At 42.8% G+C, this 26,173-nt stretch overlaps 1 protein-coding gene and 1 long non-coding RNA gene across 12 annotated transcripts in view; one reads left to right on the top strand and one right to left on the bottom strand.

Annotated features, from left to right (window-relative positions):
* Nucleotides 1-26,173, bottom strand: part of fhit (fragile histidine triad diadenosine triphosphatase) — a 1,297,392-nt gene that overhangs the window by 467,959 nt on the left and 803,260 nt on the right. The window lies entirely within an intron of this gene.
* On the top strand, nucleotides 20,269-25,318 carry LOC137380057 (uncharacterized). The gene is made up of 3 exons (XR_010976962.1): nucleotides 20,269-20,426; nucleotides 23,403-23,491; nucleotides 25,037-25,318. It is a non-coding gene; the product is annotated as an uncharacterized lncRNA (long non-coding RNA).

Here is a 26,173-nt window from a genome sequence, read left to right as displayed (position 1 = left end):
TAGCCCAAGGCAGATGATCCACATCACCAGATTACTACTAGGGAAGATGATCCACATCACCAGATTACCACCAGGGCAGATGATCCTCCCCACCAGATTACAGCCCTGGGGGATAAAGAGCAAAATCTACCACTTTTATGTCACAACCATGGACTTGCACGCAACAATAAACTCTTAAGGCAGCAAACTGTGAGGGAAGTAGGGAAATGTATTTTCATTGTCTCGTAAGTTCTCTCAAGATTGTTAAAAAAAATACCCTCCCCATTCCCCACCATGAGAAAGAGTCATCTATTTAATCTCCTGGGCAGAAAAGACACAGTTCGTGTCACAGGAGCAGCAATTGATGTATGTTCTTGTCCTTAATGCTGACCCCCCACAAAACAAAGACATTAGAATTATCAGCACTGTCTAGGTATAGTGAACTTCACTCTTCTACTGCCTATATCATAAGAAATATTCTATGCATGGACTGCAGGCCCCTTCATTTCTGTGAAAGTAACATGGGATCTATGACTATGAAAAAGCATCCTCAAATGTTAACATGTAAGGGAAAGTAATTTATCAAAGACAGATTTGAGATATTTCCATTTATTATAATCAACATGACTCGTCTTTGGAAACGTGCAGTGTTTTATTAATCTCTAAGCAAACCTCATAGAAATTCAGGCTGTTTAAGATGAGAAAATTAACCTTGAAGCGATTACAAAGTTCGAGATAAAAAATGTAAAATTCTGATCAATACTGCAATATCAAACAGGATCCAAATATCCTACAATATTGATTGAATAATCCTTTATCATCGTATTGACTCCTGCCTTTACTCCCAAATGCATGTTTCAAACTATTTCCAAGATTCCTGATAACTTTGCATTATGTCAAACGTGATCAATTACAATACAATCCTGTTCTCAGTTCAAAGGTCGATATTGATCCTCTAAAAAGCTCCATGACCTTCAGCTCTAGTGCACACTTGCAAATGCTTCTGTTTAATACCAAAACTTTCCTTTGACTTTCTGCTGGAAACCTGAATGCACTTTCAGTTTAATGTTTACACCAAACACCATGAGCAGGAATTTCACATGGTAGAGAGTTGAGGACATGTCATAAAGCCCAAACATAAAATATGAAACAGACATCCCCCCTCCACCACCCAGTAACACTGTCTTTGATAGGTATCCGAAAAGCACATTGGAGAGCTTGCTTTATAATTCACCATTAGAGAAGGAGTCATAACCAATGCATGATAAATCTGAGATGGTGGTATATCAGAATGCTACCATGAAGGCCAACTAGAATGGCTTGCAAATAAAATACTTAATATTTTCATCGAGTTAAAATTGGCTTTAAATCAACAAAAAGAGACCTGATATGGTAATGGTAAGAGAGCTGACTTCATTACCAGATGTCCCTACGTTTAGGTTCAAAAGTTACTTGTCACGCCAATCAACCTGCCACAGTGGAGGTGACTTTCATCAGTACTTTGGCAGTCGACCAGATGAAACAGCTGGTGAGAACAGAATGATACACAATATGCAGGCAACCTGTCAATTGATTACAGAGCTCCCTTAGTGGTGGTTAAGACGAAATTCATGGCCAGCATCAATTTTCATTCCCCAGCATTCCCCTGCCATTCCACTGCCTCCTCCAGCTCTATCTGGTCAACCTGCCTAGTAAAGAAATAACACATTATTAAGTGAATATGCATGAGAAAAAAGTGAGATCCTGTCTCTTTAATCTGCCTTACAACAACTTTCTTTTTTCCCCACTTATCTTTATATGTTGCAGCTAGGTAGTTTCACCTGTTAATAATACCAGTAAAACCTTCAATTTGGCTTCTTCCAACAGCATTGACATTTGTTAAATGTAAGCTAAATATTCCATAATCCATGGAAACAGCTATATGGGATACAGATGCAGCTAAATAACAGTGCAAATGTGTACTTTTACTTGAGGCCTGTTTCAGTCAATTAAGTTACTGGGCATGAGTAAATTGTTTTACTGTGATGAAGATGCAAGAACTCCAGGTATTGACCAGTGTCAAGAGAACACACAGTACTCTGCCCCGTAAAAGAAAACATTGGGGCATATTACTATTAAAAAATATTCATGTCTGTCTGCACATGACAGTTGAGCACAAAGCACCTTTTCTGCCTGACCTGTCAGACAATTTGCGCTGGTCTTCCTCTTATTACAAAACCCTTATAGTGGGATTCTCATTGGTGCAGTAATATTGGTGATCAGGGCACAAAAAATATGAGAACAACTTGCACAAACCATCTTGAGAATATAAATGTCAGCAGAAAACAAATAAATAAAAATGGCTATGAACTGCCTGAATGCATTTATTTTAACATCACTGTGTACTTTCTCTATGCTAACAACAGTTGGCTGAGACTTTATGGCCATTTGCAATCTCGCCACACTTAACTGGCTTAAAATACTCATATTGGCATTATATTCTGTAATAAACAACTTGAAGATTGATGCATTGTTGGTTATCATAAATTAATGGCTGTAGCAATTGGGGCCTTTGTATTCACTGTATACTTCAGCAATCAGAGAAACCATGCTGGAAGTTGTTAAATTGTTAAAACGTACACTTGAGAAGCTGAAGTGTATATCAGTTATGTAGTTGAAATATTTTTGGAGAACATACAGCTTTACAAATCTGATGCTGATTACATAATCACCATGAGCGCAACATTTAGAATATATGAACATATTTCTATTTAACGCAGACTTGGGAGAAAATGGAAAATACCCGTTATCGCTTAATATAGTAGTAAGAAATGTTAACTTATCCATCAGAAGGTCCTGTTAAAATATCTTTATGATGAGATACTTTGAAATTCAAGCAAAGTGTTAATTGTTTCAAACTTATCATTGTGTTTTGAAAGCTACAAAGAATAATTTATGGCATTTCAAATTTTTGGAAAATGATTGCTTGTATACGTCTGTCAGGATCCAGATAATGAAGCAGTTGACGCCCACATGCAGCAACACCTGGACAACATTCAGGCTTGGGCTGATGAATGGCAAGTAACATTCGTGCCACACAACTGCCAGGCAATGACCATCTCCAGCAAGAGAGAGGCTAACCACTTCCCCTTGACATTCAATGACATTACCATTGCCAAATAGCCCACTATCGGCTTCCTTGGTGTCACCATTGACCAGAAAGTTAACTGGGCCAGCCATAAATACTGTGGCTACAAGAGCAGGTCAGAGGCTGGGAATTCTGCAGTGAATGACTCACCTCCTGATTCGCAAAGCCTGTCCACCATCTACAAGGTACAATCAGGAATGTGATGGAATACTCTCCACTTTCCTGGATGCAGGTTGTTCCAACAACACTTAAGAAGCTCGACACCATCCAGGACAAAGCAGCCCAATTCATTGGCACCCCATCCACCATTTTAAGCATTCACTCCCTCTACCACCAGCGCACCGTGGCTCAAGTGTGTACCATCTATGCACTGCTGCACTGCACTTTTATTCAGCGTAGAAAATTTTGGAGAAAGTATTTTATATTTATTTATTTATTTTTTTTATTTAGAGATACAGCACTGAAACAGGCCCTTCGGCCCACCGAGTCTGTGCCGACCAACAACCACCCATTCATACTAACCCTACAGTAATCCCATATTTCCTACCACCTACCTACACTAGGTAATTTTAAAATTAAGCTGTAATTTTAAGTAGCTCAGAAACCTCGACTAGTTTATATGATTAATTTTATTTTACTAGTGCTGCATCAAATGAAAAACTATCAGAATAGAACAACCCTGTTTCAGCCATCTATGCAGATAGATTTTAGCCAAGGCATCTTCGACAGCATCTTCCAAACCCACGACCTCTACCACCTAGAAGGACAAGGACAGCAGGTGCATGGGAACACCACCACCTGCAAGTTCACCTCCAAATCACACACCATCCTGACTTGGCAATATTTTGGGAGTACCTTGGACTGCAGTGGTTCAAGAAGGCACTCACCACCACCTTTTCAAGGGCAATTAGGGATGTGCAATAAATGCTAGCCTTGCCAGTGATGCCTACATCTCATGAATGAGTAAAAAGAAGTCTCACATCGTCAAATCCTCAGTGTGCTAAGAATTATGCTGACAACCAATTTAAGATCATCAGTCGGTCTCGCAGTGTGGCACATTTGCACGTACTGGAAGCTACATATATTAATACACAGGTATTAATACTTTGCAGACAGAAAGAACATGTACATACATTGCGCCTGCTTCAGCTAAACAAAACAAGTGACAGCCATTTACTGGTTCATTCCTCAGGGCAATGCCGTGACCAATCAGAGTCAAGCTGCCTGGTTTAAATTTCAAACTAAGCTTGGCAGTTAACTGTCAGTCACCATAAACTGGTGCATTCTCTATGGCAACCCCTCTACCAATCAGAGTCCACTTGCCAACCAATCAGCAATCTCTTCTCATACAGTATAAATTTGTTTATATTGGTATCCTTGTGAATCATCCTGATGAGTGCAAGACGAAAAGTTTCAGCAAAATGTCTCTGCTTTCAGCAAGAAAAAGTTGTCTCACATAGACGATTACTGAGAGGGAGGGAAAAGTGGTCCTCTGACATCATTCAAATGTACCTTCTAAAGGGTAAACAAAGCAATGACTGAATGTGTTCTCCATCAACAGGACAGTCCTAAGTTAACACAATCACAGGTGTTTGAGTCTTTGACAGATAAAATCTAGCTACATGGATAGCTTAAACAGGGTTGTTCTATTATGATAGTTTTTCATTTGGTGCAGCACAAGTAAAATAAAATTAATCATATAAACTAGTGGAGGTTTACAAGTTACTTAAAATTACAGCTTCAAAATACTTTCTCTTAAACATTCTCTGCTGGATAAAAGTGCAATGTATCAGACACAAAGAATATATTACATTTCACAACTTTTTGTTTTTTGAGTATTACTTTAATAGTTGATATAGAGGTCCTTTTATCCAAGTGCCATGCCTGATTGACTCCATATGAAGATTACCATAATAAATGTTGAGACAATTTTGTAATCTATGTTAGCAATTGCTACTACAAATGTTATAATTAGGTATAATTGAAATGTTCTACTCATTTGAATCTTTTCTCTACTTCACCTTCACTCAATATCATGATTGTTGCTAGTTCAGTGAAGCTTATGTAATGTTACACTGAAAGTCCATCCAATAAATCAAAATATCAATATCATACTATTGGGCGTTTTGAATCTGAGTCTCATGCAGTGTTTCTCTTTTCCCTCCAATTCCGAAACTCAGGACCCTTGCTGTGAATTAAGGAATCACACATTTTTCAATATACTGTCAAAGTAATGTATTAATTCAATGGTCTAGGATAAATATAACTGATCCAGTAAATATTATTTTCTTTATACGCTTTTCTTTATATTCTTTTGCATAATATTATACACTAACAAAAAATACAGTATTTCTCTGCTGCAGGCAAACACCACAACAATAAGCAATCTGGAAGTTGCTTTAATCTTTGTAGTAGCTTAGCAACAGATTCTTCATGGCACAGAAGCTGGACAATGTACCGTGTGAAATTTTCAAAATTATTTGGAGGAGAGAAGGGAAAAGCTGCATAGAGATTGTGTTATTATTAGCATTTTTAAATGAAATCAAAAAAATCTTTTCAAATTTATCACTTAGAACAGAAATGTTGAGTTTATAGCCTCAAGGCTAGCTAAGTTTCTCCAGTAACCGTATCCAAGCAACATGTAGATGGGAACATATAGGAAATGCATCCAAATATTTTTAATGTTCCAATAATGATTCGATAGACTGAGCTTCACTGTAAAGTATATAGTAGATATAGATTAAGACTTGCTCCACCCTCCAGGCACAACCAAGTAAACAAATATTTGTTCGGAATATTAAGAGTCCACGGCGGAACCAGAAGTTGGTAGAACTTCTGTTCCACCCTTTTTCCCATTTCGCATGTAATTTTACGTGCAAATTAATGGTGCGGGTTAGGGCACGGGAGACACGTGATCATGCGGTGGGGACAGACTTTCATTGGTGGAACCTACCATCACTCTGAGAAGCACCATGAGCCCCATGTCAATAAATCATTCTGTGTTGCAAGCCACAAGGATCAGCAGCCTTCGAAAGTATATGCTGATTGCGGCCACAGAATAAGCTTACGATAATTTGGACTTGGTTTACCTTCATTTTCAATTTGCACCCAAGCACCACCTCCCCCTCAATTTTTTTTTGCTTGATCAACCAACATTATGTCAGGCAGTAGGCAGCGTCCCGATCCACGGTTCAGTGATGACTCCCTGTAGGTTCTCCTCTAGGCAGTCAGGAAAAGGCGGGAGGTCCTCCTCCCTGCTGAAGGCAACAGATGGAGGTGGAGGAGGAGGTGTTGAACCATGGGGTGATGCGCAGAACCTGGGTACAGTGTCACAAATGTATAAATGGCCTACTCAGATCAACTGGAATAAATGATGTTCCCGAAGCTAGGATTACATTTCTGTCCTTGGCTCTGTGTGTGTAACACAGAGGGCAGACAAGGCATGCATTCGAATGCTTGATCAACCTTGGTGCCAGACACCAAATGATTGTGCAGAATCTTGACATCTGACTTTTGCATGTTTACGGATGCATGGTGTGAAAGCCACTCCAGAATGAGTGATGTCGATGCACGTCACAATGTGTGTGATGCATCTTTTGACATGTCATTGAAACTGCATCATCTACTGCAGGTTAAACGTTCCCATAACCAGCAAGAGCAGGCATGGATAGGTTGAGGAGTGCCATATATCAGACCTCTGTCAACAACTGAGGAGGCTGCTGCTAAAATTGCACAAGAGGAGGGAGGCACATCTGTTGCAGATGGCAAGGCAAAATCCTCAAGGCACAAGGATGAAGTGTCCATTGTAGTCGAGCAGCTCTATGTGAACGCAAGAGGAATGTGAGTGAAACTGTCGCCTTTGTGTTGTGTTGATGCTTAATGTTCCTCTGTTTGTGCCTTCACTGCAGGTGGCCAAACTCAAGTGATGGAACACTGTGAGGGCCCACAATCCACCTTTGGGGAGGAAGATGCCAATGCCCCAGAGGGTGCACCATGGCCTGCCTCTTCTTCCACCTCCACCAGTGCAGATACATCCACACGGTCCATGGGGTATTCAAGATGAGAAGCAGGCTCACAATCTGGTGGTCACAACGCAGACACATCCCAGCAGTTGAGGGAACATGTGCCAGTTGGGTCCCCTGACTCAGAGGATGGCTGGGGACCAGGCCCCTACTCAGCCCCACATTGATGATGATCCTCTGTTTGTTGCAACAAGGCGTCTGCTGAACGTGCAGCAAACCTACGTGGAACACGTCGGCGATGCCTGAGCTTATGCGTGGCTTTGCGTGTGCCATGGAGGAGTCCATGCAAGTCGTGACATCTGGCATGTGCCAGGCAAAGGAGCATATGACTTCCTCAGTGGAGAGTTTGGCGAGCTCCGTGTCTTGTTTCATTTTGTTTTAGAGATACAGCACTGAAACAGGCCCTTCGGCCCATCGAGTCTGTGCCGACCATCAACCACCCATTTATACTAATCCTACATTAATCCCATATTCCTACCACATCCCCACCTTCCCTCAATTCCCTTACCACCTACCTATACTAGGGGCAACTTATAATGGCCAAGTTACCTATCAACCTGCAAGTCTTTGGCTGTGGGAGGAAACCGGAGCACCCGGCGAAAACCCACGCAGTCACAGGGAGAACTTGCAAACTCCGCACAGGCAGTACCCAGAATTGAACCCGGGTCGCTGGAGCTGTGAGGCTGCGGTGCTAACCACTGCGCCACTGTGCTGCCCAAGGCTGTGTCGAGGCTGTTTGAGCACTCGAGCCATATGTGATAGGTCCTGCACTCCATCGCTGTAGCCATGGGCTCTGCACCAGTGGCTAAGCAAGAGGGAAATGGGGCAACTGGACCTCCCTCTGGGTGCCCTTTCCTCTCAGGCAGACAGGCAGGTGCCATCTTGCACCCAGATGGAAGAACAGCACGTGCCAGCTTCCCTGACACCTTCCACCTTCCTCTCAGGATACCCCCAGGGTAAGCAGCGTCTCGTCCTCCCTCCCAATATTGACCTCCTTATCGCCAGCAGGTGAGCACACAGGAGATACTCAAGCACCCGCACTGCAGAACCCCCAGTAGGATGGAGACATCAAGGCCCCGTTCCTCCAGAGGATGCTCGCCATGGTCATCCAGAACAACGGGGCAGCGCACTGAGCAGACTGCCTCTACCTCAGCTGTTAATGTCAGGGTTGTACGTAGACATTGTGGTCAGAAAAAAAAATAAACATTTATGAGCATGGAGGTGGCATGGGTGTTGTAAATATTATGCACAGAATAATGACATTTCAATATATATTTATTTACTTTAATATTTGATGCACTCTCGTAAATCATTTGCTTCATTTCAGATGAAAAGGAAAATGATTATTGGAGGGCTATGGGAAGAACGCATTGATGCATGCAAAGCATTTCTGAAAGTGTCCAATGTGCTTTTATCCTTGACATTTGAGCCTTCAGTCTTCAATGATGGCTGTTTGTCATTTGAAGAGTTTGTATTTTATTCCTTACCAACATGCTTTCCAATTGTAGTTCTGTGGTCACCCCATCACATTCCTTGCATAGCTACTGTTGTGGGTCCATCATAACTGAAAAAAGATTTGATGTGCCAGTCACATCAAAGTGCTGCAATGTTGTAGCATCCTCTGTGTAAGGGGTAATGCCTTGATGCAGGACACTATTTCCATGGAGACGCAGGTCGCTTCCAATCAAGATGATAGCAGACAGGCCATTAGGCAGATCTCCACTGCAGGTTCACATGCTGTTGTTGTCAAAAAAGCCGTTCTTTTAAGATTACAGCAATGAACCAGAACATAGGCATACATGAACATGTCTTGAATATTTTTTTTTCCCTCCGAACATTTCTGTACTAAATGCTTCAATGTTGGCTGAAATGTGCAAATATGAGGGTCGCCCTGATGTCCCTTGCACCTCTTTCTATGGCCCTTATATCTATGATGGTATCATTTGCACTGCTGCTCTCCTCCTCACCCTCTTTATAGTCATCCTCATCTGAGGAGGACTGCTATTCCTCCTGTTCCTCCGCATGCAAAATGTGACTGCATCTAATTGCCAGGTTGTGCAATGCACAGCAGACAATGATTATTTGTGAGACCCTCTGTGGCACGTACCGAAGAACCCCTCCAGACCAGTCAAGGCAGCGGAAGCGCATTTTCAACATGCCAATGGCGTGTTCGATGATGGCTCTGGTGGATGTGTGGGCAGCATTGTATCGCTCTTCAGTTGTGCTTTGGGGATGCCGCACTAATGTCATCATCCATGTCCAAAGTGGGTAACCCTAGTCACCCAGGCTCCAGCTGTGAAAAGTTCCTGGCAGCTGTGAGTTCCACAAAGCGTATGAGTTGTGACAGCTCCCTGGGAAACGAGCGCAAACATGCATGATCCTTTTCCTGTGGTTGCAAACCTGTTGTACATTCACAGAGTGGAAGCCTTTGCAATTCACAAATACAGCAGGCTGGTCCCAGGGAGCTCTAATGGCCAAATAAGTGCAGTCAATCATCCCTTGCACTCAAAGGAAATCAGCAATGGCACCGAAGATCGCAGACCTTGCTGCCTGACTGTCATCGTCTACAGGGAAGTAGATGAAATCATTGGCATGACGAAATCGGGCATTGGTTAGCTCTTTGATGCCACATATGTTGCCCGTTTATCTCTGGAAGGCACCACTGACAAAAAGACTGAGTGCAGCAGTCACCTTGAGGGCAACTGGCATAGAATTCCCACCGAAGCTGAGTGGCTGCAGGTCATGCCGCAGGATCCTACAAATTTCTATGACCATCTCACATGACATCCTTAGGCGTCTCTGTCATTGCCTCTCTGACACTTGAAGGTAATTTGTCCTTGTCCTAAGGATGTGATGACGTGCCAGCGCCCGTCTTTGATAGTGCCTTTCCTGGATTCTTGAATGGCATCATTCTGAGCATCCTAGTCATAGAGTTATACTGCACAGAAACAGGCCCTTCAGCCCATCGTGTCTGTGCTGGCCATCAAGCACCTAACTATTCTAATCCCATTTTCCAGCACTTGGCCCGTAGCCTTGTATGCTATGGCGTTTCAAGTGCTCATCTAAATACTTCTTAAATGTTGTGAGGGTTCCTGCCTCTATCACCTCTTCAGGCAGTGCGTTCCAGATTCCAACCACCCTCTGGGTGAAAAAACTTTCCTCAAATCCCCTCTAAACCTCCTGCCCATTACCTTAAATCTATGCCCTCTGGTTATTAATCCCTCTGCTAAGGGAAAAAGTTTATTCCTATCTAACCTATCAATGCCCCTCATAATTATGTATACCTCAATCATGTCCCCCCTCAGCCTTCTCTGCTCTAAGGAAAACAACCCTAGCCTTTTCAGTCTTTCTTCATAGCTGAAATGCTCCAGCCCAGGCAACATCCTAGTGAATCTCCTCTGCACCCTCTCCAGTGCAATCACATCCTTCCTATAGTGTGGTGCCCAGAACTGTAAACAGCACTCCAGCTGTGGCCTAACTAGCATTTTATACAAAAACAAAAAATGCTGGATTCACTCAGCAGGTCTGGCAGCATCTGTGGAAAGAGAAGCAGAGTTCGCATTTTATAGAGCTCCATCATAACCTCCCTGCTCTTGTATTCTATGCCTCGGCTGATAAAGGCAATTATCCCATATGCCTTCCTAACCACCTTATCTACCTGTGCTGCTGCCTTCAGTGATCTATGGACAAGTACACCAAGGTCCCTCTGACCTTCTGTACTTCCTAGGATCCTACTATCCATTGTATATTCCCGTGCCTTGTTAGTCCTCCCAAAATGCATCACCTCACACTTCTCAGGATTAAATTCCATTTGCCATTGCTCCGCCCATCTTACCAGCCCATCTATATCGTCCTGCAATCTAAGGCTATTCTCTTCATTATTGACGACACTACCAATTTTCATGTCATCTGCGAACTTACTTATCATACCTCCTATATTCACGTCTAAATCATTAATATACATTACAAACAGCAAGGGTTCCAGCACCAATCCCTGCAGTACACCTCTGGTCACAGGCTTCCGCTCGCAAAAACAATTTTGGATCCAATTTGCCAAATTGCCCTGGATCCCATGGGCTCTTACCTTCTTAACCAATCTCCCATGCGGGACTTTATCAAACACCTTACTGATGCAGGACTTTATCAAAAGCCTTACAAAATCCTCACCTTCTTGTTCTGCCTGCTGCCAGCGTTCAGGCATCATCCATTGAAGGAGAACAGCCCTCCTCAGTCGCTTCATCTGCTCTTCTTCCCGTGATTAAGACAAATTGGATGTATGAGGCCCATGTCTTTTCAGCTTTGCAAATATTGAAATGAGCAGAGTGTTCCAATTCAGTCTCTGTTGTCAGTCAGCTCCACCATTGAGGTAATAAGCAAATCACTTTTATTTGCCTTAAAATTGCACCCAGCAGGAAATCCCACCCACTATCATTGGTCTCCTCCCACTTGACTTGCAATCCTTGCGTGGCCATGTGGTTTGCATTATCCTTCCAGAAAATGTTGTGTTTGCACTACCAGGTAAGTTTCCCCACCTTGCAACCTCCTCCTGCCACCTTCCAGCTTGCACGCATCACCCTTGACCCACCCAATGCAACCTTGCACCGTCCCTCTGTGACCATTGAACCTGCCCCCATTACTTTGGACTGGATCATAATCAAGTTATTCATGCCATTCCTCCCCTTTGTTCCTACTCCCGTGACCATCCAAGATCCGACTCTCATCCTGGACCCACCTAAAATCCACCTTGAAGTCATTGCCGAGTACCGTTCCCCTCCCTATGATGCCATAGAGTACCCAACCCTAAGTCTCGAACTTTCCCCCTACGAAATCCAATTGCCCCCTGCGACAGTGACTGTTCCCTCTACCAGCCAGTACCCTGATTTAGCCCTAAAGAACCCTGATAACCCCACCCTGTCCTCACCTCCTCCCTCCCCTGCTCCTCCATGCACCTGATAACCCCACCCTTTCCTCCGCTCCTCCCTCCCCTGTTCCTCCATGCACCCAATAACCCCACCCTGTGTCCTCACTGGCTACCCTCTCCTGCGCCTCCATACACCACCCCGCATGCCTTCCCCACCATCGCTAAGAAGAATCGCCCTTGCTGGTGCCAAGCCTGGAAGAAAACATCCATTCCAATGTTGGCCTTCCTTGTGCTGATGAGTGCAAGACATGAAACCACTGACCTCAGACACAACTGCATAAAGTGTACGCCACCTTTAAATGAATGTGAACCGGGTGGCACAGGAATACTGTCCACCACTAACCTATATGGCAAGTAAGACTTAATTTGAAATAAGTGTAGGGTAATGAGTATTCATGATATGGAAATACATACAAAGCTGCAATCCACACCGTGTGGGGGGAGCCCCAGACTGCCACAAACGTGCCGCTGACTTAATTGCAATGCAAAAAAACTGCTATTGGAAATCCAAAGAAACAAATCACACCTAATTAAATCACCACCACCCACACCACCCACCCCCCCCCCCCCCCCACCACCACCAAAGCTGCTCTTGCAGGGCCCTTAAAATTCCCCCCTTTGTCTGAATCATCATAGTATTGAGATAGTCCAGGGTGTAACAATGCAGCACAGAATTAAAATAAACTGCACTCAGAGATATATGTTATTTTAAGTTTTTCTAATAAGCTGCTGAGCAAGATGTGGTCTGGAGAGAAACTGAAATTTCACACTGCAAGTGCTGCTCCAAATACTGTTTTACTGGCTCGAAAATAAACCTGCTTTCTATTATGTAATGCCCAAGTTCTGTAAGCCTCCATCATTAGATGTCTGTATAGAATCATTAACATTTCTTAACATTTTATGCATTAATCAATAATGATTGAGATTTTTAAATCTTATTCAAATAGCCAATAAATATTCTGTCAGCAGAATAAACTAGCAAGAATTTATTGTGCTAAACTGATGAAGTACAACCTTCGTCACATCAGTTTTAGAGTGCATCCATTCTTTGTGAAACTAGAATGTTGGCTGTTTTCATGGGAAGATAATGCTGATCTTGTTGTGGATGTTTGTAAGACCCAGCTTACACTGAATTTTTTTTTTTGATCTGCGTCCAATAAATAATGCAAGATTGTTGCATTCATACTAGTTGTTTAGATATAAAAAACATTGTAACCATATTTCAGGGTCATGGTCTAACATGAATTTTCCCGTTGGAGACGAGCTGGGAGGCAGGAGGGCTGGCAATATGGTGGGGGATGGGTCAGGAGGGTAGTCCCAGGCTCGGAATATGGCATACTGCTAGTGGCGGGCACCTCAGTGGCGCAGCTGTCCACCGGGCAGCCAATTGAACCACTTAATCGCCCAATTAAGGGCCACTTCCAGCAACCCCTAGAATTTTGCCCGCGCGGGAGGGACCATCACTGTGTGGGGAGACCACGAGATAAACCTGGCAGCTTCCTAGTGGGTTCCTGAGGTAACCCACCTTGATGGGTGCTCCATGACCCACAGAAGAGAGCCCCGGCATCAATGGTCGCCCCCGCACCTAACTGGCTGCCAGTGGACCACAACCCCACCCCCGTGGACACTGCTAGTGGTTGCACGACTGAGGCTGCTGAACTGACAGCCCTCTGAATAGGGCTGCCAGCTCTGGGGAGGGGTGGGGGGGGGGTGGTGGGGGTCAGGTAACCATCCTATTAATTGGCTGCTGCCAGCAAAATGCTGCCCCAGGGTCCCATCATCCACTGGAGCAGGATAGGCTCCCGCTTTCGGCCCCAGTGGCGGGACTTCAGCCTCTGCCGAAAAATTCAGCCCAATGTCACTGTGTATTAATTTCTATTTTGAGGTCTTAACGTCAGACAGGCTTTGGATAGAGTTGGAAAGTTGTAAGTTTATCCATGGATTACTGCAGAATTTCAAAATCAAGATAATAGTTTAAAAATGACCAATAAGATTACAACTTTGAAAAGGAGGATTTCTAATGCTTGAGACAGTTTTCAGATATATTCATTTTTGAAGCAACCTTCTGTGCCTGCTTGAAAATGTTAGTGCTGCAACAGACTTAATGGAGGGAGTTATTACTTACCAGACCCGCAGGGAACGGGTCAGTTAGAAGGTCGTAGGGAACCCACAATTCGGATTTCCCCACATTCTCGGGGGAAAGGTAGGTGGGGGTGTGTCCGATCGTGAAGGCTCCTGAGGCAGGCACCTGGATCCAGGAGGTAGATGTAAAGGCACTTAACTCCTGAATCCACCAAGTCCTTGCCTTGATGAAGTGCCAGGTTTCCTGATACTTGGAAAACCCGGCCGACCATAGTTGAAGACGAAAACCTGAATAACAATGAAGCCCGCAGCCTCATTAACACATTTAATGTTCCAACCCACCTCCTTGGAGCTTACTGAAGATGTGAAATACATCTTTCAATGAAAAAGGGGAGAATGTCTGCTTTCCCCAAGGTTAAAACTCGAACAATAATGCAGGACATGCAGCTGAAACATGCAATTTTTGAGAATGGAATTCTGTTAGTGGGTTATTAATTAGAGTAAAATGGACACACATCCAGAAAGAGGAATTTCTTGAATTAATAATTCCAATTCTATAATTGCTTAGTAAACATTTTACTTCAGCATTGAGATACATATTTTAATTATCTTCTTTCTGAAAATTTCTTGAAGAATTTCTTTAAGATTCACCCGAAAGACACAAACATACATTTTACTACAGATTTTTAAAAATGTCTTTGGAAAATATTGTGTATTATTAGGCATCCTTTGATTTTTTGAGAAAATATACAATTAATGTGGAGACCTGCTTTACCCGACATTCTTCTATTCTCTTCAGGTGGCAGGGGTTTAGCAAGTATTTGAGAAGAATTTTCTTTTAGACGATTGGTAGAATGCAAAATATTCACCTTCAAAGCATCAGTTGATTCTGTAGTTCTCCAAAGTTCACTTTCTTCTTGTGCCATCTACAAGTAATTTAAAGTAGTGCAGGTGATCAGAATGATCAATGAGGCTTGTGGGGCCGCCCTCACTGCTCAGATAATCACCTGCCTAGCCTATTGAACTCAACTTAATGCTTCAGAATGGCGTGTAGTCTACTTTTGTTAGCTAATGTCAAAAAATCTGAAAATGAACTGCAACACATCAATATAATTAAAACAAACACAATAGATTTCACTGGCCTACTAATCTTATTTATTCACCATAGTACACAGTAAGGATTCTGAGCTCCTCCACCAAGCTAAGTTACAGGCCAACCTCCAGCAGAATGCATTTCGATAATTTGCAATTGTTTTCGTTCAGTTATTCGAGAAGAAACGTTATTGATAAACACTTTATAGGCAACCCAGAGTATATGCCAGTTTGTTCATATTTGCCCAAAAATTGCCTTTGGAATTAAAATATAATTTACCTAAGGGTCCCTTCCATAATGGCCTAGTTAGTGCAGCATTACAGTCTATCAAGATGCAGTTTATTCTCAAAACTGAATTTTCCATAGACTGATATTACTATTTTGGAGTGTTTCCACATTATCAACATCAAAGCAAACACAATAAAACTGTTTGGAGTTTTGCTGGTAACTAAAGTCCAACACTAAATAAATAGAACGAGACTTTGATCCATCAGTGCTTCTGAACAATTGCAATTAGTGGTGGTCACCCAAACTTATTCTTTCGTCAGGTTCAAACCCTTGCCTCCATATTCAGAATATAAACTAAGCCCACTCTACTATGTACCTCAAAGTTGAGGGGTGGGGGTGGGGGCAGTGGAGGAAATAAATGGTCTAAAGTCTTATGGTAGCACATCAATGATAAATCAGTACTTTGGTTTATAGTCCTAAATTACAGGCTGTGGGGCCCAATTTTCTGTGCTGTGTTTTAGTGTAATGAATCAAGACAGATATAATTTCATGTACTATCCAGCTGCAGTGCACGAGAGCAGTTATACAACAAATTATTTTTGAATACTGCATTAACAGATACTAGAATTTATATTATTTGAGCAGCATCGATAAGGAATTGGACAAGGACGCTATTAGCTCCAGTCCCTTCTTTTCCTTGATTACGAGCTTGTATAAATCCTTTCCATTCTTTGATTCAAACATTGGTCGGCTTATAAGTAAAAGGTCTACAGAACTGTCAGCAGCTTACTGAGCTTACTGCATGTAAACATTTATTTTCTTTCTTTTGGGCCTCCTTATCTCGAGAGACAATGGATACGCGCCTGGAGGTGGTCAGTGGTTTGTGAAGCAGCGCCTGGAGTGGCTATAAAGGCCAATTCTGGAGTGACAGGCTCTTCCACAGGTGCTGCAGAGAAATTTGTTTGTTGGGGCTGTTGCACAGTTGGCTCTCCCCTTGCGCCTCTGTCTTTTTTCCTGCCAACTACTAAGTCTCTTCGACTCGCCACAATTTAGCCCTGTCTTTATGGCTGCCCGCCAGTTCTGGCGAATGCTGGCAACTGACTCCCACGACTTGTGATCAATGTCACACGATTTCATGTCGCGTTTGCAGACGTCTTTATAACGGAGACATGGACAGCCGGTGGGTCTGATACCAGTGGCGAGCTCGCTGTACAATGTGTCTTTGGGGATCCTGCCATCTTCCATGCGGCTCACATGGTCAAGCCATCTCAAGCGCCGCTGACTCAGTAGTGTGTATAAGCTGGGGGTGTTGGCCGCTTCAAGGACTTCTGTGTTGGAGATATAGTCCTGCCACCTGATGCCAAGTATTCTCCGAAGGCAGCGAAGATGGAATGAATTGAGACGTCGCTCTTGGCTGGCATACGTTGTCCAGGCCTCGCTGCCATAGAGCAAGGTACTGAGGACACAGGCCTGATACACTCTGACTTTTGTGTTCCGTGTCAGTGCGCCATTTTCCCACACTCTCTTGGCCAGTCTGGACATAGCAGTGGAAGCCTTACCCATGCGCTTGTTGATTTCTGCATCTAGAGACAGGTTACTGGTGATAGTTGAGCCTAGGTAGGTGAACTCTTGGAACCACTTCCAGAGCGTGGTCGCCAATATTGATGGATGGAGCATTTCTGACATCCTGCCCCATGATGTTCGTTTTCTTGAGGCTGATGGTTAGGCCAAATTCATTGCAGGCAGACGCAAACCTGTCGATGAGACTCTGCAGGCATTCTTCAGTGTGAGATGTTAAAGCAGCATCGTCAGCAAAGAGGAGTTCTCTGATGAGGACTTTCCGTACTTTGGACTTCGCTCTTAGACGGGCAAGGTTGAACAACCTGCCCCCTGATCTTGTGTGGAGGAAAATTCCTTCTTCAGAGGATTTGAACGCATGTGAAAGCAGCAGGGAGAAGAAAATCCCAAAAAGTGTGGGTGCGAGAACACAGCCCTGTTTCACACCACTCAGGATAGGAAAGGGGTAACATTTATTCATGTCTATATATAATAATAATAATAGTAATCTGCAGGGCTATGGACCAAATGCTGGAAGGTGGGATTAGAATAGGTGGATCGTTTATTTGCTGGCAAAGACATGATGGGCCAAGTGGCCTCTTTCTGTGCCTTAAACTTTCTATGATACTATTCTATTCTACATAGCTATCAAAACAACAGTACATTGCAGGAGACAGAAAGGTGCTGATAAATTTCTTAACTGTCAATCTGAAGAGTTCGGTCTGATGTTTCTAGTGGTTGTCCCAAGTATAAGTTTGTCTTATACACAGCAACAATACTGCAATATAAGCAATTTGCTATATGTGGAAGCACCTTGGAACAAATCTGAGGAGCAAAATAAGGTGCTATCCAAATGCAAGTTCTTTCTTTCAGGCTATTTCTGCAGCAATAATTTTCCCATTGGAGACTTTTTCTTCCAAGGTATGTTTTTGCTCCAGGCATGCAGAGTCCCTGTGCCAAGGGGTTTAGACTGAAAGAAATGGCTCACGTAAGTGATGATACAAATTGTATCTAATTGATCTGCAAAGTATATTTTTACAAAACCATCATGATGAATCTTCAGAATTAACAGATTAGAACGGCTTGTGACTACCATTTGGAAATACAAGTAAGGAATCTCTCGTAACATTATTTCAAATGCAGGTATAAAGTGACAAAACTTGTGAATAATTAACTTTTGTGCAGAAGCGATAATCTGACAAAGTGGCCGATGTTGAAAACCCAGTTTTAAAATCTTTGTGAAGGCACAACTACCTCTGAAGCTCCCCAACCATCTATTTTTGGTCCCCTTCGCTTCCCCATCTACATGCTGCCCCTTGATGACATGTATGTTAAAAACACCCAGCTCTACCTCTCCAACAGTTCTTGTGACCCCTCCAATGCCTTTAGCTTGTCAGACTTCTCAGGGGGGAATCTTATGCTGGTGACGGGGCTCTCGATGTCTGTAAAAAGCGATGCTAAGATCCCTGCGTCGCCTCTTCTCCAGAAGGCCCGCCAAATCTCGTGCCAATCAGGCATTTAAATGGACAGCGGTGAGCCTACCACAGGCTAAAGGATCCTGTCACTGGAAGTCCCGCCCTTGGAGAGCTGCCAGCCAATCAGAGGCCGGCAGTTGCAGTACAACTGCAGAAGCAAAGGCTGCTGCAAGAGGTGCACCTACCGGAGACCAAGGACCATCGCTGGAACCAGGCCTTAGGTAGGTCAGGGTGGCAGGGGCTTTCAGCAGGCCCCCCCTTTCCTGATGCTGTGTCCCTCGTTCAGGCACTGTACCTTTAAACGAGGCACCCCCCCCCTAACCGCACCCCCGGAGCCTAGAAGTGGCCTGCACAGTTTTCCGTGCCGTGCTCCCCGTGCGGCAACTGGGCTGCCTGCCGCACGGCTAATTGCGCCTGCGGTGAGAAAAGACCCTTAATTGGGGGTTAATTGCCCAGTTAAAGGACACAATTGGCGGTGGGGCGGGAAGGCCGTTCACAGGCCTTCCCACCACAGACTAAATTTTGGTGGAAGCAGGAAGGTGTTGAGAACCCCCCACCCCCCCGCCCCCACCACCACCATGGGGAACAGCATAAGATTCCTCCCCTTGTCTGATATCAAATCTTACATGCGCTGCAATTTCATCCAGCTGGACATTGGGAAGACTGAATGTCTCATCTCTGGTCTCCACTACAAACTCTGTAACCTTCACATTGATTCCATCCTACCCGTCCCCACCACCATCCATTGTCTCAAACTGAACCAAAACTGTTCATAACCTTAGCTGAACTTCCAGAGCCTATATACTCTCCATCACACAGACTATCTACTACCACCTCCATAACATCACCCACCCCTGACCCTAGTTCATCCCATCCTGTCACTGAAGCCTCATCTATGCCTTTGTCACTCCACCCTCAAATCATCTGCTAGTTGGCCTCCCATTCGTTGAGATGCTATATAAATGCAAGTTGTTGTTGTTGGTCCTCCCGCTCAGTCTTAGTCATTACTTATCTCACAGCTCAGTAACTTTCTTTCTACTATTAAAGCACCCACATCTCTTTATTTATAAACAAATAGATGACATAAGATGGGAAAACCAGCCTACATCTAATTCAATCCACAGAACACCACTAATCAATACTGGATTCAAAATGTTTAAATGGCACGATAATTAAAATAGAAATTAATGTGTAAATGAAATTTCATGAAGACAGTATCCTGTTTTATCAGGGTTACTGTCTTGATGGCGTTATTAAGATTGATTGGTAGGGAATTGAATTTTGTTGTTAGAAATACAGCCACAAAGCTAGAGCAACTATATATAGGCGAGATATATATATATATACGGTTGCATTTTACATTTCCACCACCAAAAGCGGCGGTGGACGTTAGCAATGGTGGTCCACCTGCACAGACTGCATGTTGCGGAGCTGCCACGTTATTGAGCGCGGCGGCTCATTTAAATGGCCGGGGCGGACCGCCCACCTGATGACGTGGAGCGGGCGGGCAGTCCGTCCCTGGCAGTGGCGTCAGCTGCCTTTACGCAGGCGCTGAGGCATTTTTAAAGGGCTTCGAGCCCTGCATTGCAATTAAAATATTTAAAGAGAAAGTGATGCTAAAAAATAAAGTAAATTGATGCTGACCCTCTCCCACTCCTCCCCAATAACCATGGAATTAATTACCTGTCCTCTTCCCCCCCCACCACCCTAAAACACTTAACTTGTGCACCTGACCTTGCCCCCCCCAAAGTTCATAAACTTTAAACTTTACCCCTTCCCACCATCCCCTTCACCAACGAAATGGATCTGACGATACTCCCCCACCTCACACACTGAACAACTTACCTGCTCCCCCCTCCCCACCAGTCTTACGCCTCAAATCCCCGGACAAGGATCCAAAGACATGGGAGTGCCGGTCACCGATATTGCTCCGTGACGGACGGTGAGAGTGCAATTCCTTTATTTAAATTTATTTACATATGTAAACTTTGCTCCTGTGCCAAGCGTCTGGGGGGTGTGCCGCCACAAGGCATCGTCGCCGCCGGCAATATCGGGCCGGGCCTTCCGGGCATTGAGGATCGTATAAGGCCTCTGCCGGACGCATTTTCCGGCCCCCTACCCCACCCCGCTACAACCCACGATGTCCGGGGTTCTGTAAAATTCAGCCTATAGTAATTCGCCCCTCAAACATTGTTGGATTCAGTTGATCTTCAAGCCATTGCACCCCAGTAATGTCATCAACACTATTTAACAACATTATTTTAGAAGGCTTAATAAAAACGATCATAATTTTTACAATTTGACTTTTAAAAGGGATAGTAAGATTCTCTCTTTTAAGCCGCAGTTACGTGGCCATAGTGGTTATAAGGAAATTACAGTTATGTAGGCTTTTGCACAACAAAAGCAAATACAACAACAATTTAAGCCCCAGGAGGCTTGTATAAGCAAAGTTAAAACCTTTAAAAATTTGCAGAAAGTCAAATCTTGTAAGCCAAATTGAAAATTACAATTCAGGGATAGTAATGTTATTGGCACTAGAATTTAAGTCTGCATTTGCTTAAACTAACATGTTACTATACCTGAAAGATAATCATAATAATGTACATTACATCATCAGACTAATATCTTGATCTTTCACAGAATGATAGATATAGGATAGGAGGCCATTCAGCCCATTGTACCTGTGCTGTCTCTTTGAAAGAGCTCTCCAATTAGTCCTATTCACCTATTCTTTCTACATAGCTCTGCAATTTTTTCACTTCAAAGTATATATCCAACTCCCTTTTGAAATTTATGATTGAATCTGCTTCCACCACTCTTTCAGCAGTGCATTCCAGATTCTAACAACTCACTGAGTTAAAAAAAAGTCCTCATCATCTAGGCTAACAAACATGTTACGAAGAAATACTGTTAGACATCACTCGGTTTTCTATTACAAAAGAAAGAGAACCTAACAGAGTGCTCTTTCCAACTTAGACCAGAACAATGAAATTTGAATTTACAGAACTGAGGCTTTCACAGATTGATCCTGTGAAACTTTGAGTACATACTCTGTTTACTGCTTAAGTATACTGCTATGTTTTTCCAATCATTACTATTCCATTCCCATTTCTACAGTCATCCTTCTATACAGATATACAACATATTTGCTACCATGCTTTTGTTTTGTAATATCATCAAACTGAAAAAACTAACATGACATTATGGCTCACTTATAACAATAATAGGAGGCCAGATTCATTTTAAGGGTGAGCTACCAGCATTAATTGTGCTGCTGATAAGAAGCTCACCATTTGGGAAGGCAAGACATCCACCTGGGCAGCTGATTGCCATAGGCCAGCAGCAGCACCTTGCAGGAAATGGGTGCATGCATCGAGTTTCCACACAATTTCAAGCAAGGAGATGAAATAATCAAAGCATTTAAAGCTGAAAGCACACCAGAGACTGCAGATAAAATAGCCGAAGAGACAGAGAGTAATGTATCCAGGTGTATTAACGATATAAAGTTAGGTGAGAATATAAGCTGTGAGGACACAAAGAGGCTGCAAGGAGATATAGATAGATTAAGTGAGTGGGCAACAAGGTGACAGATGGAGTGTCATGTAGGGAAGTGTGAGATCATTCACTTTGGTAATAAGAACAGAAAAGCAGAACATTTTTGAAAAGATGTGAAACTTTTAAATGTTGATGTTCGGAGATACTTGGGTGCATTCGTTCAAAGAACACAGAAAACTTGCAGGTACAGCAAGTGATTAGGAAGACAAATGGCATGTTGGCCTTTATTGCAAGGGAATTGGAGTACAAGAACAAGGAAGACTTGCTACAATTGTACAGGGCTCTGGTGAGACCACACTTGGAGTACTGAGTGCAATTTTGCTCTCCATATCCATGGAAGGATATACTTTCCTTGGAGACAGTACATCGAAGGTTCACTGGATTAATTATGGGATGAGAGGGTTGTTCTATGATGAGAGGCTGAGTAAATTGAGCCGATACTCTCTGGAGTTTAGAAGAATGAGAGATGATCTCATTGAAACATACAAGATTCTAAAGGGGCTTGATGGGGGTAGACACCAAGAAGTTGTTTCCCATGGCTGGAGAATCTAGAACGGCACAGTGGCGCAGTGGTTAGCACCGCAGCCTCACAGCTCCAGCGACCCGGGTTCAGTTCTGGGTACTGCCTGTGTGGAGTTTGCAAGTTCTCCCTGTGTCTGCGTGGGTTTCCTCCGGGTGCTCCGGTTTCCTCCCACAGCCAAAAGACTTGCAGGTTGATAGGTGAATTGGCCATCATAAATTGTCACTAGTATAGGTTGGTGGTAGAGGAATATAGGGACAGGTGAGGATGTGGTAGGAATATGGGATTAGTGTAGGATTAGTATAAATGGGTGGTTAATGGTCGGCACAGACTCGGTGGGCCGAAGGGCCTGTTTCAGTGCTGTATCTCTAAATCTAATAAATCTAAACACAGGGACGCAGCCTCAGAATAAGGAGTCGATCATTTAAGACTGAGAAGAGGAGAAATTTAATCACTCAGAGGGTTGTGAATCTTTGGAATTCTCTATCCCAGAAGGCTGTAGATGCTCCATCATTGAATATATTCAAGACTGGGACAGATAGATTTTTGATCTCTCAGGGTATCAAGGGATATGGGAAGCAGGCAGTAAAGTGGAGTTCAGGCAGAATATCAGCCATGATTGCATTGAATGGTGGATCAGACTCGAGGGTGTCATATGGTCTATGCCTGCTCCTATTTCTTATGTTATTTTCTTAAATAATGCTGCAAATGACTACCTCCTGATCCCGTACCACCTGTGGTTTATGGGCAGCTTGAGGAATAAGTGATGGCAGTACAGGTGGAAACAAAAATGGGATCTGAAGTCCTGACATATGAGTTGACCCATATTTGTGCCTGTTTCAGGTGAGAACACTGGCCACTGAAATCAGAAGCAGCTCTCCATCAGTGACTCAGAGGGGCTTTCTTTGCAATTTTCACCTCAATGCTTCCAGGTGAGAATGAGGCAAAAACTGTCCATGTGTAACTGGAAAAGATCAAATCGCCCATCAGGCATTGGTCCACCATGAATTCCAGTTTACCATTTTAACTTGTTGACGGGAAGTAGTAAAAGAAATATTCTCCCTGACTCCAAAGACAATTGAGCAAAATTCCATAATATCTCCCTATACTTAAACATCCATTAATCACACTTGACTATTTATTTTTATTTTTATACCACATTCCCATGATCCAAGCAGCATTGGAAGCACTGTGCTCCTTGTGCAGTTGAACATCATATCCCTCCAACTTTCAATCCCTTCAGTAACAGATATTTAACTAGCTCATTTTTTGAAAGTTAATTTACGTAGCAGAAAATCTTTTGCTGCTCGTCTGTTCCCCATATCAATAATTTTAAACCTGTATCTATTGTTTCTTCTCTCATGCTCCAAGTGAGTAATCTGCTTATATTTACTGATTATTTTAAAAACCTGAATCACATTTCTTCCCAAATAATTCAGGTCTCAGAGTCTCCTCGCATAATTTACAACGAAATGCAAGAATTATCCTGATTGCTTCTCTCTGAGCAGTCATTTAAAGCAGTGATTTTTTTTGCAGCTGGATGCTTAAATTGTGCATAATATTCTAAATGTGGTTTCGCCATTGATTTATATAGCTGAAGATAAGTTATTTTGGATTACAATCGGATGCCTTAGAGATGTATCCTACACACCCTGTACAAACGTGGGCAAGGTCAAAAACACATCTGTTGGATAGAACCAAAAATAAGGGATTGATGCATCGTTAATTTATTCTGGTGCTAGTTCATCATCCTTATTAGAAAGTGATATAAAATAAAGACCTAACTATGTAAAGTGCATGAATATAATGTAAAGAATTCTGAATGTGTACAATTGAAAGGCAGATAATACCAGCAAGAGATTATCCTCATTAATATCTCCCTAAATTGACCCTATCGTAATTTTCCAAACATATGCACAACCTTGTCTTAACGGATAAGACCATGTCTGATGTCAAGAAAACATGCTGTGCCAAATGAGAATTTTTAATTCATCAACTGAAAACTTACATTAAAAAGAGAAGGAAAGCTGGAACACAACAGACAACTTTTACAAATACTTTGCCACAGCTAAAAATGGCCACCACCATTTGCATTTGTAAATCTTGCACATTCCAAGGCATAAAAAGTAGAGACACATGTCTGATTAGCCTGTACCCAAAACAATGGCTTGCCCTATTGATTGAACTACCTGAGATTGCTTTCATTCGCAAGACATTCAAAGACATCCTGGGACATTAACACTGAAAGGGCAAACCCATCCAGGGGAGAAGAATGGCACCATGAGGCTTGAGAGATGGCAATTCCTAAACTTGAATCTCATTGGAAGGTACCAGAGAATACACTCAGACAGTCATCCATCTGTCCGTCTCTGTGAAAGCTGAGAGTTTCCCTTGGACTAGCAGACAAGCCATTGACTCAATCTGTGCAGAAGCCAGAAGGGCTATCTCTCTTTCTCTCTCTCTCTCTCTCTCTCCAGATGACCTGGTGCGGCATGCAAAGCCTAGCTGCCGGCTGCTAGATCCAAGACAAAGACACTGAGAAGGAAGCCCTCTGCTCAACTGTCTCCAAGAACAACTATCAATGCAGAACTTCAGGACCATGAATTCAACCGGAAGACCACAGACTATTATTTTTATTTGTTCTGGACTCTAATTAAACACAAAATCTATTCTTCATCCACTCTGTAATCTATTTGTGTGTGTGAATGAAAGTGTAGCATAATTTTATTTAGATCGGGTTTAGCCTTTTAAGTATAATAAACTCACTTCTTTATTGTTCAAAGTCAAGAAAACCTGTCCGATTGGTTCTTTTATGATCACCACAAAGATGAAAGGTAAAACACTCACTGAAATGGTAAGCACATGCACTGTTTAAAAAAGGAATAAACTCTGTTGCAGTCAAATAAGGGGAAGGACCAGAGGTGAGCCTTGTGACCCCTCCTCACCTGATCGTAAGACTGAACAAATTTGAACATTCCCTTTAACTTATCCAGTGGAAAATCTACAGCAGCAAGAAGAATAAAGGTTTCATTAAATTTAGTTCAAGAGTTTTCTTTCTACCATTATTTTTAAATTATTGGTTTATAAACTACCGTATGTGTACATATTGATGATCAGAGGCTCCAAATTCATGTCGCATTTGAACCAGCATCTACTCCACACTCCTGAAACCAATGAATCTTCCTTGCTAACTTAAAAGTCAACTTCAGCATAATGGGAAGTCAGGACTACGAACATAGCTTTTAAGAAGCCTCATCGTTTTCACATCCCTATGCTTATCTACTGCCAAAATTAGGCTTTGCACGTTCCTAAAATGCTTTGAACATATCATGAAAAAAGCTAACGTGTCCATGAGGTGTCTGCACATGAAGACAGCTGATTTAGAACATGTGTCTGTGAATTTCATAATATAGAAATATTAACATAAATCAAACTATAAATCTAAATATATACCTGTGCATTTGTACTCACCATAATCCACACATTTAAATGGGAATGGCTGCTGCACCAGGTGTACCTTGAACACTTCCTCGGCCAAATATGCTATTTATATTAATAAGGGTGGCCACAGGATGTTATTCCGGGAAACTTTTTAATATTAGTTATGTATATAT

Source organism: Heterodontus francisci, chromosome 19, assembly GCF_036365525.1.
Source record: "Heterodontus francisci isolate sHetFra1 chromosome 19, sHetFra1.hap1, whole genome shotgun sequence".
Taxonomy (NCBI): Eukaryota; Metazoa; Chordata; class Chondrichthyes; order Heterodontiformes; family Heterodontidae; genus Heterodontus; species Heterodontus francisci.
Note: the sequence above shows the minus strand (reverse complement) of the source record. Positions and strands in the feature narration are given on the sequence as shown.